Source organism: Armigeres subalbatus, chromosome 3 (assembly GCF_024139115.2).
Source record: "Armigeres subalbatus isolate Guangzhou_Male chromosome 3, GZ_Asu_2, whole genome shotgun sequence".
NCBI classification, from domain to species: Eukaryota; Metazoa; Arthropoda; class Insecta; order Diptera; family Culicidae; genus Armigeres; species Armigeres subalbatus.
The window spans coordinates 368262739-368279693 of NC_085141.1; the positions used below are offsets into that span (position 1 = coordinate 368262739).

The 16955-nt window shown below is 41.5% G+C and overlaps 1 protein-coding gene across 5 annotated transcripts in view; it reads right to left on the reverse strand.

Annotated features, from left to right (window-relative positions):
• Positions 1-10074, reverse strand: part of LOC134226382 (choline transporter-like 2) — a 94120-nt gene extending 84046 nt beyond the window's left edge. Inside the window, exons 1-2 of one of the 5 annotated variants that reach the window (XM_062707137.1) lie at positions 9902-10074; positions 9323-9582 (exon numbers count right to left, since the gene is read on the reverse strand). The gene's annotated coding sequence lies outside the window, so the exon portion shown is untranslated. Of the gene's footprint in view, positions 1-9322 lie in introns of all 5 variants that reach the window. The other 4 variants (XM_062707133.1, XM_062707135.1, XM_062707136.1 and 1 more) reach the window with 4 other exon arrangements.
• Between the last annotated feature and the right edge of the window lie 6881 nt (positions 10075-16955).

The window sequence follows — 16955 nt, forward strand, 5'->3', positions numbered from 1 at the left end:
ACATATTTTTATCTGTGTAGATTGAATATTGCGTTTATTTGCATGCTCCAAATATGTGCATGAAAATACATTTAAAATAACAATATATTTTTATCTGTGTACTCAAAGCGAACGAGAGTAGATGAAAGCAATGAAGGTACAGATTCGATTGACACCGCAAGCGAGCAGCAAGTGTGAAATGAATAGAAACTGAAGATTAGCAGAGGGCCATATGAGAGATCAATCAATATTTTCAGAGATTCATACAAGAGCGCGCTAAATATCTTCACCCATAACGCATATCACCGAAAAATGCCAATAAATTAATTTCGATAAAGTCACGCGGTGATCAAAACTATCCCAATTGAAAAATATTCTCGTTCAGACAAATACAAAAAATCTGATTTTAATTCACAAGATGGAGATCTATCAAGAGCTTTAACAATTTCCAACTGCGCAGTACACAACATACTTTGTATCAAATTTTGTTAAAAATTCGTTATCTTGTTCTAAAATGTATAACGAATTTTGTTATTTTTGTGATAAAATTGTAACAGCATTTGAAGGCTTTTTTGAAAGTCATTTCTTCTCTTCTTTTTCTGTATATAAAAATGAGTTTGCTCTGCCTTTGAGGCAATATAACTCACGAACGGATGGACCGATTTGCAAGATTCGACTCGTCTTGGAATCAGCTGTGTTTATAAATATGAAAGGATATTTAATTTTTTTTTTTAACCGTTAAACCATGAAAAGATAGAACTTTTTGCTGGAAAAGGTAAACAAATGTAAAAATTCTTATGTTTCAATAAGTTTTTGAAAATAATCAAACTCGAAGTGAAATCGATCTAGAGGGCAACGCTGCAATCAACTAAACGATTGACAGTTGGGTCGAGAAAAAAACAACCCGAGCAAAATCGGGCAGGTTTATCTAGTTTTTGATATTAATTTAGATGTTTTCACAACATCCTGCAGCAAGTTTATAACAAATTTTGTTATAGGAATTTTGTGTAACATAATAACATATGTTGATATAATTTTGGTATGACCTTCTAGTCGGGTTTCATTAAAAATATCTCAAAATTTGTTCAACATGTCATCGTTTTCCATTGGCAAAGGTGTTTGCCATGGCATATTTTGACCGATTATCCCAAAATTTGAATGTAAATAAGGAATTTGGGAGCGTTCTTATGTCTATCACGTTTTCATTGGTTTCAATATGCCTACCACAATGTCAAAACGATTGCTGAGCTTTTTAATTAATTTGCCTATAGTAGGTACAGTAGGTCCTTATTAACGAGGTTTGCGCTTTTTTGTAACTGTGTAGTGAAAAATGGAACAGTAGGTCTCCTATAGTTGTATAGTTAGTTCGATTTGTTGAATAGTTCGACTTTGTGATTTGAGCGTACAAGAATTAGCAAAATATATTGAAGAGTAAATTAAAACGGGCATTTCCTGAAAAAAGTACGGCCTGCATCCGACGAAAAAGGTTTCCTCTATCAGCTAAGGGAATTAGTTCTGGAGAAAAACGTTTACGTTCTTCGGAATCGAGAAAAGTAATGCTTGTTTGCAAAATAATGTAGGTACGTGCAAATTGCAAAGTAGCACGATTTGTAAACATTCATAAGAAGGAAAATTATTTATGCTTGTTTTGTGGAACGGCTTCACTTGTCATAAGGCGAGTTAGTATTTCATTTATTTCCAGATACGTATTTCGGCCTCGACAGTAATGTACGAGAAGGAGATGCGGAAACCCATTGTGTTATATATCAATGAGCTCGATGAACTTTTGCCACTTAGTGTTTTGCATAAGACGTAGAATCCTGTCCCATGGTTTGCTATTAAAAATGGGTCCATTCGAGCAATGGGCTCAAAAGTTTTAGCCAAAATACTATTTTGTATAATGCACGGTTATCGCTAGGTGAATTGATCAGGTTTTATTTATTGCTCTCGAATTTTAAACGCAATACAAATAGCACATGTTGTCAAAGCATTTTATTACATCAGTCACGTGATGGACAATATTTTTTAAATATCAAAATATATCTCATCAACCGCGCGCCGGTTTGTTTATCTAAGGCAACTATCTCTATGGCGATTATTAGCAGCGGCGGTTAAAACTAAAGCAATTCAAAAGTTTCTTGCCTGCATCGGTACTCTGTTCTGTGTTACAGCTGAAATTAGGCATATTTTAACCCCAAATACAATGCCGTTTTCAATGTACTAGCCATAAAAAAGACATTGAAGAGGACTTTCCTGCTGAGTTTATAATTTCAAAGAAAATAATGTGGTTGATTGAAATCCGTAATTATTTTCGTAAATTTATTTTATCACAATTTGCCGCAACGTATCCAACTCCCCTATGGGTGTCATCATTATCTATTATTCGCCCTATCAGTGTTAATTTGAAGGTCAAATTGCACCGCCATGTGTTCCAATCATCATTACAGTCTTGGGATTGAAGAAACCTGCTTATTTGGGGCCCTCGTGTTAATGGTTTTAGTTTGTTCATGACCTTGAATTCATACAGTAATGTCTCGTGTGTACATTTTCTGCCCGCTGACGGTGGCGTTTTTATATCACGGTGGTCGATGTTGTCGTCGTCGGTGACTAACAATGTATATATAATGAGCGTTGCTGCGACGAGCCGCCCCAAAAAATCACACATGTCTTTAAATATGGTAGGATAACCGGTCAAACAGTCATATCGAAAAAGTATCAATTAATTAAGTAGGGGGAAAGACGGTTTTGGCATGTTTTGTTCTATTATTGTCAGGGGGGTTTTGTTGACCAAATTTTATGAAATTTGCCAACAATATTCTTTGATATGCAAAGAATGTTTAGGCCAAATTTGAGCATAATCAGTAATAAATAACCCCCCTGACAATAATAGAACAAAACCTGCCAAAGCCGGCAGGTTTGAAATATTGCTTTAGCTTGAGATCCCTCGTACCTACATCCAAGTTGCATTCGGCAACATTGTTCAGGATAACCAGGACTACGAAGCGGTGCTCAATATAATGAGCACTTCTTCCAAGATGCGACGCTAGTGAGCTGTTATATTTGAGTATTCTGCTCCATCTGAGATCTGATGTATTAAGTTTTCTTTAAGAAAATTATTTTGAGCTTTTTAGTGGAATGTCTTCACTTGTCATAAGACGAGTTAATACAATCCCATTGAATTCCACCACTTAATTCTTCAAGTCGAGTCAAGTACAAGACACTGAAGACGGCCTTACTGTTGAGGTCGAAATACGTATCTGTCAAGATACAATTAAGTGGTGGAATTCAATGGGATTGTATTAACTCGTCTTATGACAAGTTTTCTTTGTGTTCAACACGGCGGAACATTGAACACGGAAAACATTGTGCATTCAGTAGCTTAAAACCGAATCTTTCAGATAATGGCTGTTTGGCTTGCCGCTGTACATGGTGTGTTGATGTAAAAAATGACAATTTTTTCTAAAGATTCCTCAATAACTGGCAGGTTTCAAGATAGGTAGATCAAAGTAGTTTTCTAGACTACTTTTTGTCATTATTAACAACTTTCTAGAAAAAACCATACTGGTTAAATCGTTTTCAAAAACCCAGATTAATCCACCTAGCGGTGATGGCGCCTTTCTCGCGCAAAAAGGTAATAAATGTAGCCTTTACGCTTACACCTCGATGATGTACAAGAAAGGCAAAACAGCTACCCCGTCTAATGTTATAATAGAAAATTTACACTAGTAGACGACAGATGGCGCTGCCAAAAGTTTATCGAATTTCCTATGTCCGAATTTTGACTTTCGGACAACTTCATAGTACTATGAAACTGAACGAAGAGCATACCTACGCCTAAATGCGTGCAACACGATCATCTTTATAGTACGATGAAACTCTTAATGGGAGAAATATTCATAGATGCAAGGCATTTTTCATAACACATTATTGTTCTATGTGACTATGTCTCATCACTATTTTAATATTATCTATTTTTTGCAATTTTCAATTATTATGAAATTCAATAGTGATCAACAGCGTTTTAGTCTCTGTCGGATGCAACTTGTTGCAAGAAAATCGGTTAAGAGTTTCTATGTGAAAATTTGGCTAATGTTTTTTATGGCATTTTGTGCACACACACACGCACACACATACACACACACACGCACACACGGACAGACAGACATTTGTTCAGCTCATCGAGCTGAGTCGAATGGTATATAACACTATGGGTCTCCGGGACTTCTATCAAAAGTTCGAATTTGGAGTGAAATGATAGCCTTTCGGTACAACTTAGTTGTACGAGAAAGGCAAAAATATGTTTAAAATATGATTTTTGAGGGTCATTCATACAAAACGTGCTCTTACTAGTTACCAACCGTTATTTCAATATTGTGTCTTCAGAAAATGTTCCAATTCACATTCTCTTTATCATTGCAGAGATTAACCACTGGTTTAGTACATCTGCGTTTTTTTTATTCCAAACCGCCCTTCAAGATCATAAATGTTATCTCATCAAAAGGAAGCCTAACAAATATCGTTCAACTCTTCTGAAGACACCATGACTCTAAAATGTAGTTTTCAGGTCGAAAACTAAAAAACGCACGTTTTGGGCATGGTGAGACGCCTATCGGGTGGTGATGGACAAAACAAGAGAAGCGGACATTTCCGGATATATGAAAGAAACAGTGTTTGTTCCAGTTACCGAAACCTCTCAGCGTACAGACTAATCTGTCTGATAGATACTGTAGGGATTTTACTGGAGAAGTTAATCCTGACCAGTCCGTCTCCGTTTGTGATGGAGGCGGTCAGATTTTCGAGCAAGCAAGTCTACTCTGGGTGCAATTAATCGGTGGTTGTCACTGCAGATGTCGCCATTGAATGCAAGCGGCGTGGTATCCGTTACTGCGCAGCGATTACACTGCGGAATGCGTTCAACAGCGCCTACTGTTCAGGGCAGGTGTCCACAGGGAATAATCCTGGGTTTACTGCTGTGGAACTTGATGTACGATGGCGAGCTGTGGTTGAAGCTCTCGCCAGGAGCCAAGTTAGTGGGATTCACTGATGACCGTGTACGAAGAGTTCATCGAGGTGATGACTGCAGCTGATTCGATCTGTCTCGTTGTGGAATAGTTGCGCAGCAAGAAGCTACAGTTGGCGCATCATAAAACGCAGATGATAGTCGTCAACAACCGGACATCGGTGATCGACACCGCACTGTATTTCGCGAGGCGGCATGTGTACTCGCAGGCATGATTCCCTTCATATTGACAGTAGAAAAAACGAAGAGTGATCGCCTTCAGGGGCACCGGTAATGACAGAAATAATATCAAGGCAGCAATGGTAGCCAAATGGGTAGCAGAGGGAGTGGGACAACTTGACTAAGGGAAGGTGGACCTTTCGCCTTGTCCGGAATGTGTTGACATCAGGGCACGTACTTTTCGTTTCGAAGAGACGAAATCAAGCGATTTTCGGGTCGGAGGAGAATTCTTTTTCGGAGTTTGTAGTTAAAAACATCTTTCTTTCACCCCTCTTTTCTCTAGAGCAGCGGTTCTCAACCTTTTTCTTGAGAGGTACCCCTTCGAACTTTTGCATTAATTGAGGTACCCCTTTTTGAAAGTAGGCTTCCAAGCCTCTTGAAAGATTAATTCCGAGCCCTTTGAAGGGAGACTACCGAGCCTCTTGTACGGACCTTCCGAACCTCTTGAAATAAGGCTTTCGCGCCTCTTGTTGAGAGGCTTTACATATTGAAATAACGCTTCAAAGCCTCTTGAAAGTACGCTTCCGAGCTTCTTGAAAAGAGGGTTCCGATCCTCTCGAAAAGAGCTATCCGAGCCTTCTAAAACGAACCTTTCGAGCCGCTTGAAAGAGTCTTCCGAGTTTTTTTAAAGGAGAACTCCAGGCCTCTTGAAAGGAGGCTTCCAGGCCTCTTGAAAAGAGGCTTTCAGGCCTCTTGGAAGGAGGCTTCCAGGCCTCCTGAAAGGAGGCTTCCAGGCCTCTTGAAAGGAGGCTTCCAGGCCTCTTGAAAGGAGGCTTCCAGGCCTCTTGAAAGGAGGCTTCCAGGCCTCTTGAAAGAAGGCTTCCAGGCCTCTTGAAAGGAGGCTTCCAGGCCTCTTGAAAGGAGGCTTCCAGGCCTCTTGAAAGGAGGCTTCCAGGCCTCTTGAAAGGAGGCTTCCAGGCCTCTTGAAAGGAGGCTTCCAGGCCTCTTGAAAGGAGGCTTCCAGGCCTCTTGAAAGGAGGCTTCCAGGCCTCTTGAAAGGAGGCTTCCAGGCCTCTTGAAAGGAGGCTTCCAGGCCTCTTGAAAGGAGGCTTCCAGGCCTCTTGAAAGGAGGCTTCCAGGCCTCTTGAAAGGAGGCTTCCAGGCCTCTTGAAAGGAGGCTTCCAGGCCTCTTGAAAGGAGGCTTCCAGGCCTCTTGAAAGGAGGCTTCCAGGCCTCTTGAAAGAAGGCTTCCAGGCCTCTTGAAAGGAGGCTTTATCAATAAATTTTGATTGGAATTGTAAATAATCCGCCATTACGAATTTTTGTTCGAGGTACCCCCTAGGGCCGTCGAAGGTACCCCCAGGGGTACATGTACCCCAGGTTGAGAACCGCTGCTCTAGAGCAAACCTAGAAGATAAGCGAAAATCGTGCCTACTTGATGAATTTTTTTTTTTCGCTTCATCACTTTCACGCCTCACTCACTTTTCGTGAAAATTTTCGCTAACAAATTACAAAAAATGTATGACCGCAACGTGGCTTGTACCTAGAACGAAAATGGCAATGGGATGCGGTCACTATAGCCATACCGCCACATCGACTGCATGATGGGATTAATTTGTTTGTTCCATAGAGGCTACTCTTTTTGCAATTGGTGATGTCACGAAAAGGAAGAAAGGGGTGAGAAAACGAGCAAATCAACTTTTCGCGGCACTAGTAGTGAGGGAGAAATGGTAAACTCTCATCAGACATTTGTTTTCTTTTCCGGCAAACCGATTTCTCGGCGAAAATCAGCGGTCTCTGCTCGTGAAAATGAGTGAGAACTTCGAACCCAGGTTGACATGGATTAGTGAACCACATGGAGAGCTAAACTGTGGCTTACTTCTGTGTTTCACAGGAAACGGATGCTTTCCCCGCCTCCTGTCCGCAATGTCCAGACGTGACAGAAACGGCTAAGCACATCATGTCCACATGTCTCCGGTTAGAAACGGAGATGAGTTCTATGTTGGAGGCATGCTGAATGGACACCACCACCGATAACATCGTCGGAAGAATGTGCCAGAATGAATAACAGTGGAGTGTTGTCGCAAGAGTGACGACCAGGATAATCATTGGCACTCGAGAGTCGAGGGCATTGAAAATCTATTATTGGAGTAGGCGCTTCCCACGTCGGGGACCTCATGTTTGGGCTAGGATTGATCCACCGCCGGGGACTATCCGAGTAGTCAGCGATCAAGGCGAGAGCTGAAAGGCTAATCAGGAAGCCAAACGGATCAAGGGCGTGGGAATTCGGGTCACCGTAGAAGGCTAGGTCCATCGTCGTGGACTAGTGGAGTAGATCGTGGCGTGCAAATTCCATAAAAATAAGAATAATTTCCTATTTTTTTGTGATCCTTCTCCACTGAAACACTGCCGAACACAAATGAAATAGACCATAGATTATATAGCAAATCGGTACAAATCGGTAAATACTTCTGCGAGTTAAATCGTGATAAATTTCAACTCATTTTTATTTATATGTATAGATTTTGGTGACTACATATTAGCGTTACGCAGGACAGCATGGGATGATTCGTGTGAATCATTCCATAAACGGTGCTCCACAAAATTAGATTTCTCGGGAGTAATATACGACCAGTTAGATTGTCAATCACATCGGTAATCCATATGGAAAGAAGAGAACCATTGTAATTGAAAGTTAGGGTAAATGATATATTTTGGACATGTACATATTTTGGACAAGGCTGAGCTTCTTCGATCAATTTTAGATGATGTGTAGGAAATTTTTTATCGAAAATATGATCATTGCATACTTTTATCTCAACTCTAGTGGCACCTGATGAGAATTCACAAATCAACTATTATTTATCTTTAAAATTATCTAAAATGTAAAGCTTTCTACCAAAGTGCCTGCTGGACGCCAGTATGCAGGAGAACATGCATTATAGGACTCTTCGTAACATGCACCTGAAACACGTTTAAATTGGTTCAAACGGCAATCTTGAGGTTCTGCGGCCAAAGTTTGATTGTAATTGAGATACTAACATATTCCAATCGCTGAACATGAACTTGAGACGGATGAAAAAGGAGTGACCAAAATGAAGTTATGTTTTTATGCATCAGACATTTATTGGTCACCCCATGTACAGTACATGGATGAACCATTAATTGCCAACTTTCAGGCTGTTTTCAATGATATCGATAAGATTGCGAAACAATGTTAATTTCTGGTTTAATCTATGTCAGTTAAGCAAATAAATGCATTTAAATGAATGTGGATACGTGTAGGTAAGTCATACCATTGAGATCTGTAGGTGGCCATTTTTAAATTAGGAGAAAATGACTCTGTCCAAAATATATGCATTTTCCATGTCGAAATTATATATTTGATGTCCAAAAAGAAAATATTTCAGTTCGCAGTATATCACAGTTTACACCTAGTAAACGTAATTTACTCAAAAATTGGGCAATGGAGACGCAAGACTAATCATAGGTTATGTATTTGGATGAACCTAGTGGTTTTCAATTGTTTTATACTATTCAATCTCGATATATTTTCTAATGAATGTCCTGCGCTTGTCCAAGATACATCATTTACCCTAGACTCAGAATGGTGAGATAGCGTATATATTATCACTTCATAAATGAAATAAATTCCTCTCGCAAACATCAAATTCAATGTGTCATTTAATAAAATAATCCAATTAAAAGTTAAAGGGAATCTTTTCATATTTATAGTCACCATTATGGGGGCGTTTTAGCAATAAACATTACGATTGCCATTAGATTTCGTCTACAGTAAGCTGAGACTGTACATTAAGATACGAACGCGTCATAGTCGCCAGTTGAACTCAATCAAGCGTTATTAAATGTGTTAAGTGGAGATGAGTCGTTTCGCTACTGGAGATCAAGAATACACTCAATTAGCATTCATCTAAAGGAGAACAGCTCTACGGAGAGCACTTGATCTTCAAATTGCTCAAGCAGATAAAAACAATACAACGCAACTTTAAATTCGATGGGAGTGTGATGGAGCAACGGACAAGCAGAAAACGTTTCAAACAAAGCCCCCCACACCTTCTCGACCAAACGAATGGAGAAAGAGAAACTCGTGTAGGTACATAATAGTAAAAACAACCACTGCCTCTGCCTTGTCCGCAAACTTACCGTCTCGTGTCTAGTTTTCACGCTTACGGGTGCTTTGTTGGCCCCGAGATGCAAACAGCTGACTTCAATGCAACGTCTGGGGATGCTGTGGGGACAACCACCTTCGCCTTCGAGCGCGCACTTTTGCGAAGTTCTTTCTCTCCTGGAGGTGTGCTCTTTCTTTCCCAACTCAGACCCGACCGGAGATGAAAGCGTCAGTTCCCGTTCCGCAAATAACGGATACTCCAGTTCCCCGACCTCTCTTTGTGTTCCCAATTCGGCTACAACAACACAATAAACGCTGGCTGTCTCGCGAAGTTCGCCAGGCTTGGCTTCTACTGTCGCGTGGTTCCAAATGACGATCTTCCAAGACAGCTTCCAAGAATGACCAACTCACTGAAAATAAATTTTACGATTTCCGTCACGATTTTGCTACGCACAACACGACACAGACCACTCTCTTCACCGTCAATTACAGTCACTTAATTTCGGCAGAGTCGTGACATTGCGGTGGCCTACCGAAAAAACACAATCCTCAAATTCCTACGTTACACTGCGTATGCAAACTCGAAACACGTTTCGCCTTGCCTCCCCACTTACCCCAGGCAACGACAAAGCAGAACCGGAACCGACCGTGAACCGCACTCTGGGATGCTGAGTAGCGTCGCCCGACAAGCGAGATATGCACCATACAACCGCGCGACCGAAGTAGATCCCAACGAATGGGAATGGAAAGTTGCACGACAGCCCCACACGCCACAGCTAGACGGACTGTTCGGGGCTGGCGAGCGTGCGACTCCGATGACTGATGGATCGCTCGCAAAGTGGGAGCGCATGTCGTTCTTCGTGTGAGACGCACATCTGTGCTCTCTGTGCTCTGATATCAAATGTTGATGTGATTCGGGGTTCCCTCGAAAATGTTTGGCTGCTCCTCCCCAACCTCCTGATTTCCCTAAACATTACATTGTTTTGATGGAATGCGATAGTATACTATGGTACACGTTGTCTTTAGTATCGGCTATCCACTTATGGAAAATAAATAAAAATCAATCTCTGTCTTATGGTCAGAACAAATGTTCTACTACGTTCTTGATTGATCTGCAAAACAATATTGGGTAACCATCAACCAGGGCAGGATTGGTTTTCAGATTTGGATCAACCAGGAATTGCAGAATTACATTTGTTTCACTCAAGAAACGGTTTTGAAGCTCAAATCTTCTTTTTCTTCTTCTTCTTCTTCTTCTTCTTCTTCTCTTCTATATACATAAAAATGAATTTCTGTCTGTCTGAACCTTATAGACTCGGAAACTACTGAACCGATCTGCGTGAAAATTTGTATGAAGAGGTTTTTGGGGCCGAGGAAGGTTCTTCAGATTCTTTGGAAGGGGGGGGGGGGCTCCCATACAAATGATACACCAATTTCTTTATAACTCGAGAATTCTCGCTTAACTTTTCAAATGGACCTAAGTAACAATTTTTTCATGAATTAATTGGAGTACATCAATCAAAAGCTTTCATGTTCTTCAGTTGATTGCGCTATTCAAACTAATTCATGAAAAAAATGTTACTTAGGTCATTTTGAAAAGTTAAGCGAGAATTAATTAAACAAACGGAACCAAATCTGGCATTTGGAGGTTTTTGAAGGGAAAATATGGTTATATGATGATTCAAAACCCCTCCCCCTTCTGGAAAGGGAGGCTCTCATACAAATGAAACAGAAATTTCGACATAACTCGATAACTAATTAGAGTATAAATCGATTTCAGGCGAAACGAAGTTCGTTGGGTCTGCTAGTTATATATAATTATAAACATTAAGATGCAACCTTATTATGGTCATTATACTGCCGCGATTCGCATAAGACTCCCATGTTGATTTTTGACGATTTTAATTTTCTTCCAGAAAAAAAGCTTAAAATGACCTCATCTTTAAGAAAAACTGATAGAATAGTAGGCTTTGTTCTAGCAATTTGAAAATAAAAACTCACTTGTGTTGTACCATCTTGTATTGTGCCGCGCATAAAAAAATCTACTCATCCGCTTATTTTTCGTTGCAACCAAAAATAAGCGCCAGATAGTCGCCTATTAAAAACAAATCTGCAGCAAAAAAGTTACTTTGATAATTTTGTAGCGGGCTTGTAGCGGGGAATGCTTTGATAGCACGTGCTATTTGTACTGCGGATATTTTCTTTTAGATCTGTGGAAGCCTTGACAAATGATCACGAAAGTTGTCATTTTGTTGCAAGAACGTCAGAACGACAGAACATCGAACGGTACAAAAGGTCGAAAGAAACTAAAGATCAATAAGCCCAAAAGATCCAAAGGGACAAAAGGTCGAAATGGACAAGAAACTGAAACGGAGAGAGTCAATCTAGCTCCAGAGTTGCGCTACACAGATAGCAAAAACTCTGCTCTTTTAATTTTTAACAAATTTTAACAATTCATTCAGTGAGTACAGCTAATAGATGGATGTTGAGTTTTCTAAATGTCACTTCGATCTGTCAAAATGGTGCACGCCACACATCAAATACACCGACGTATATTACACGCCGGTGTATTTTCAATGCGTGCGCCTGCGTGGCTGCGGAGCGCACTATTTTGACAAATCGAATGGACAATTAGAAAACCTAGATATGCATCTATTACATTATCTATTATTTACACTCATTGAATGAATTTTATTTAATTGCTCATAATAATTTAAAATAAAACAGCAACTTTTTTGCCAACTGTATAGGACAACTCTGTCTCGCGCAATACAAGTTTTTCTTCATTTCCTAAATCAACAATCTTTTTTATCTCTATCAGAACTATCTATGAATATAATATATCATGAATATTATATTGTTTAATAGTAATTACTCCTTCTTTGAAAACTGCTCATTTTTCAACTTTGATTGATGTGAAGAGTGTGTTATTTCTGCTTGAAGTTAAATGCATTTCATAAATTCTTTTGGAATACACCCAACTTGTTATCAACTTGTTCTTGATCGACATTTTGTCCCGTTCGACCTTCTGTGCCTTTCGACCTTTTGTCCTTTCGACCTTTTGTCTTCCGACCTTTTGTCATAGATACCTTAAGAACCATTAAAAACTAAGATGAGGATCACAACAATTTTTTTTTTCTACGTTCGTTTTTCGATGTGTTGCCAACAAAATAGAGGTGCCCATTCTGATCAAAACTAGTGGAAAATTAAGATTGAACCAAGGATGTTATCGATCATTTAGTAATCTGGGTCTGATCATTTAGTAGGTTTCCAATCACTCATTCCAGAGGCTGAATTTCAAAATGTGTTGTACGGTGGACTTGTAGTGCGAAGGAAATAAAGAGGAATGGTCCTTCGGAAATTTACGTAGCTCGGTGTCAGGCTCTGCAAGCCAGCCTTAAAAAAAACTCACGCAACGAATAATTAACAATAGAGTACGGACCAGAACAATCGACGACAGAAAGGAATTAGCGATTGGAAACTCGGATCATTGAACTGCAAATCTCTCAACTTCTTTGGGAGAACACGCATACTCCCCGATGTGCTCAAGGACCATGGATTCGGCATCGTGGCGCTGCAGGAGGTTTGTTGGAAGGGATCAATGGTGCGAACGTTTAGAGGTAATTATACCATCACCAGAGTTGCGGCAACACACACGGGAACACAAGCTGGGAACAGCTTGCAAAGTGATGGGCGATATGCAAAGGTGCGTGATCGAATGGTGGCCGATCAACGAGAGAATGTATTGTGCAGGTTGAGGATCAAAGGCCGGTTCTTAAACTTCAGCATAATCAACATCCATGGCCCACACTCCGGAAGCACTGATGATAAAAGGACGCTTTCTACGCGCAGTAGGAACGTGAGTACGATACTTGATGGGCTACAGCTCTTCGATGAACCTACGCCGAATGGAGTATCCTTCTCCACTGGACTCGATCCTGGGCCAATCATTGAGCGCCCTCAGGTCTTCTTCAACTGCAAAAAGCTATCGTGTACGCGGCCTTCCACGAAGCCTGCGGCCTCTTCCGGGTTCTCTACTAAATATTATCTTCGCTTGACGTTCTTCCGGCATACGAACAACGTGACCAGCCCACCGTAGTCTTCCGTATTGTATAAGCTTAATAATATCCAACCCTTCATACAACTGGTACAATTCGTGACTCATGCGACGCCGCCAGATACTGTTCTCCTGCTTACTGCCGAGTGTTGTCCGCAGCACCTTACGCTCAAACACTCCGAAAGCTCTCCAATCAGCCTCCTTTAACGTCCATGTTTCATGGCCGTATAAAGCCACCGGAAGAATCAGAGTAGTATACAGTGCGAGTTTTGTTTTCGTTTGCAGACTACGAGACTTAAGCTGGTTACGAAGTCCGTAATAAGCCCGATTTGCAGCTGCAATACGCTTTTTCACCTCGCGGGTAACATCATTATCGCACGTCACTAATGTTCCAAGATACACAAATTCTTCTACCACTTCAAACTTTTCACCATCCAGCACCATTTCGCTACCACCACCACTAATGAACCCACGTTGATTGCCAGAAACCATATACTTCGTTTTGCTGGTATTGATCGTGAGTCCAATCCTCGCTGTCTCCCTCTTAAAGGGCACAAAAGCCTCTTCCACGGCACGGCGATCAATCCCGATAATATCGATATCGTCCGCAAATCCCAGGAGCATATGCGATTTTGTGATAATGGTACCGCTTCTTTGCACACCAGCTCTCCTAAACGCTCCCTCGAGCGCTATATTGAACAGTAGATTCGAGAGTGCATCACCCTGCTTTAATCCATCTAAGGTAGGTAACAAATGACGTCGATATTTCATCCGCAACCCTTACACTTGATTTCGATCCGTCCAACATTATACGAATCAGCCGTAACAGATTCGCCTGAAAACCATGTTCAAGCTTAATTTGCCAAAACTCATTCCGTTTCACAGAATGGTACGCCGCCTTGAAATCAATAAACGGATGAAACGGACGGAATTTATCAAAGATTTGTCTCAGGGTAAGCATTTGATCCGTCGTTGATCGGCCCTCACGAAAACCTGCTTGGTAATCGCCGTCGAAAAACTCTTCCAGCGGTCCCAATCTGTTGAACAGAATACGGGACATAAATTTGTACGCCGAATTAAGGAGGGATAATTCCTCGGTAATTAACGCACTCCAGTCTGTGCCCTTTCTTAAAGAGAGGGCAAATGAAGCCGTCCAACCAGCTAGCAGACAATTCCTCGTTTTCCCATATTTTCGACATAATATGGTGCAGAACTTCATAAAGCTGCTCACTGCCATGTTTGAGAAGTTCAGCCGGGAGCTGGTCCTTCCTTATTGTTTGGTTCTTATTGTTTTTCAGCTCTTCAATAGCTCAACCTCATCTAGTGTAGGCGACTCCACAGCTTGTCCATCGTCGCTAATATTTATTCTGTTCACCGATGCACCGTCACTTCCACTATTCAACAATGTCTCGAAGTGTTGTTTCCACCTGGCAGCCACTTCGGCTTTATCTGTCAGCAAATTCCCTTGTTGGTCGTTGCACATGACGGGAGATGGCGCTGTCTTTCTCCGCACGCCATTGACAGACTCATAGAACCTCCGCATATCGTTCTGCTCTATTTTTTCCTGCGCCTCGCTAATCACTGGTTGCTCATGTTCTTTCTTCTTCCTGCGGTGGGTTCGTTTCTCGGCTGCTCTTGCCTCCTTGTACCGATCTCTATTCGATCGGGTACCCGACACCAACATTCGGCTTCTGGCAACGTTCTTCTCGTCTGTCACTCTCTGACACTCCACATCGAACCAACCCGTCCTGGGTCGCCTCTGTGCAGTGCCTACCACTTCTCGTGCTGTTGTGCTCACCGCTCCATGGATCGACTCCCATAGATCGTTGATGTTGTCGCTAACGTTGATTGGACTTATCCGTTCGTCGAGCTTCTGGCGGTACTCAGCCGATACTCCTTCCGCCGACAATCGCTGGATATTGTAACGCATCGTTCGCTGTGATCTTTCGTTCGATACAGTTGACAACCGTGATCGATTTTACTGACAACGAGGTAGTGATCAGAGTCAATGTTCGGACCTCTGAATGTCCGTACATCGATAACATCCGAGAAATGGCACCCATCCACCAAAACATGGTCTATCTGGTTGCAAGTTTCACCATTTGGGTGTCTCCAGGTGTGCTTTCGGATATTCTTTCGTGCAAAGTAGGTGCTACTGATGGCCATCCCTCTGGCAGCAGCGAAATTTACTAGCCGTAGGCCGTTGTCATTGGTAGCGGAGTGAAGGCTCTCCCTATCAATTATGGGACGGAAAAAGTCCTCTCTACCGACCTGAGCGTTAGCGTCTCCGATAACAATTTTCACGTCATGGTTTGGGCACCTTGTCTGTCCCAAACAACCAAAAGTACGGATAAGATGGGATGTTTTGGCTTAATCAGCTTGCATTTTAAGTAATTTTTTGTATGGCTGGAGCCCAAAAGTGAACTTTGAAGTTCTGTTAAGGTGCTTGGAACTCGATGTGAACCAAGAATGAACTTATTGGTTCGGTTAGGAACAAATTTAAGTAAAATGTGAACTTTTGGTTGCTTGGGGTGTCCTTCACGTCGTCGGATTCATCGTTCGTCGGTGCGTAAACGTTGATTAGGCTGTAATTGAAGAATTTGCCCCGTATCCTCAACACACAGATTCGTTCGCTAATAGGCTTCCACCGCATCACTCGCTTCATCTGCTTACCAATCACTATGAAACCAACTCCATGCTCTGCTTTTTCACCGCCGCTGTCACATATGTTATACTTGAATGCAGTGTTGGTTGTCGGAATTCACGTTCTCCGTATCTGGGCCATCTGACTTCTTGAATAGCCGCCACGTTCACTCCAACCTTCTGCAGTTCGCGAGCCAGAAGGCTCACTCGTCCAGGTTCATTTAGGGTCCTGACATTCTAGGTGCCGAGTTTCTAATCATAGTCCTTTTTCGTTGCTGGGTCGGTTGCCAAAAATAACGTTCTCTAACTAACGCGGCTACAATGAAAATAAAAACACAAAAACCAACCAGGAATCGAACCATGGACCTTGAGATTTGCAACCTTCTACCATAACCAGCACACCATCAATTCCATTTGGAGATACTGTTACAAGTGCACTATATAAACAACAAAGTCATTTGTAACTTTATTGTACCTTATACGGAACATGCAGGGGACTGCAAAATAAAATACTGCTCAGCTGAGCTCAAAGGGCTTTGCAACATATCAGAAACATTTTCGTAACAGCAATGAACCGAAGTGTTATCAATTCTGCAACTTAACTGTTTTGTTTCTGTCTGATATGCATTACATTGAATTCCAAATCTTCCAAGAAGTCAGATGCATGGCGTATTGCGACGCCACTTAAACGTAAATGAAACGTTGTGTGTTTCTGAAACTGAAAAGTGGCTTTGATGTGACTCGATGTATTGCCAGTGTCTTCAATGAAATTTAATAGGAACAAACAGCTATTTGAAAGATGTTGCGCGTGCTGCTTGGGTATCGGTACACCTGGAGATCACCACTGCAGACAGAATCACAAATTGATGAACGGCACTTCTCCGACATTACTTAAGTCAGGACATATCGTGGCGCTAACATCGACTCTGACCACTTTCTGGTGATGGTTAAACTGCGCCCAGAACTAT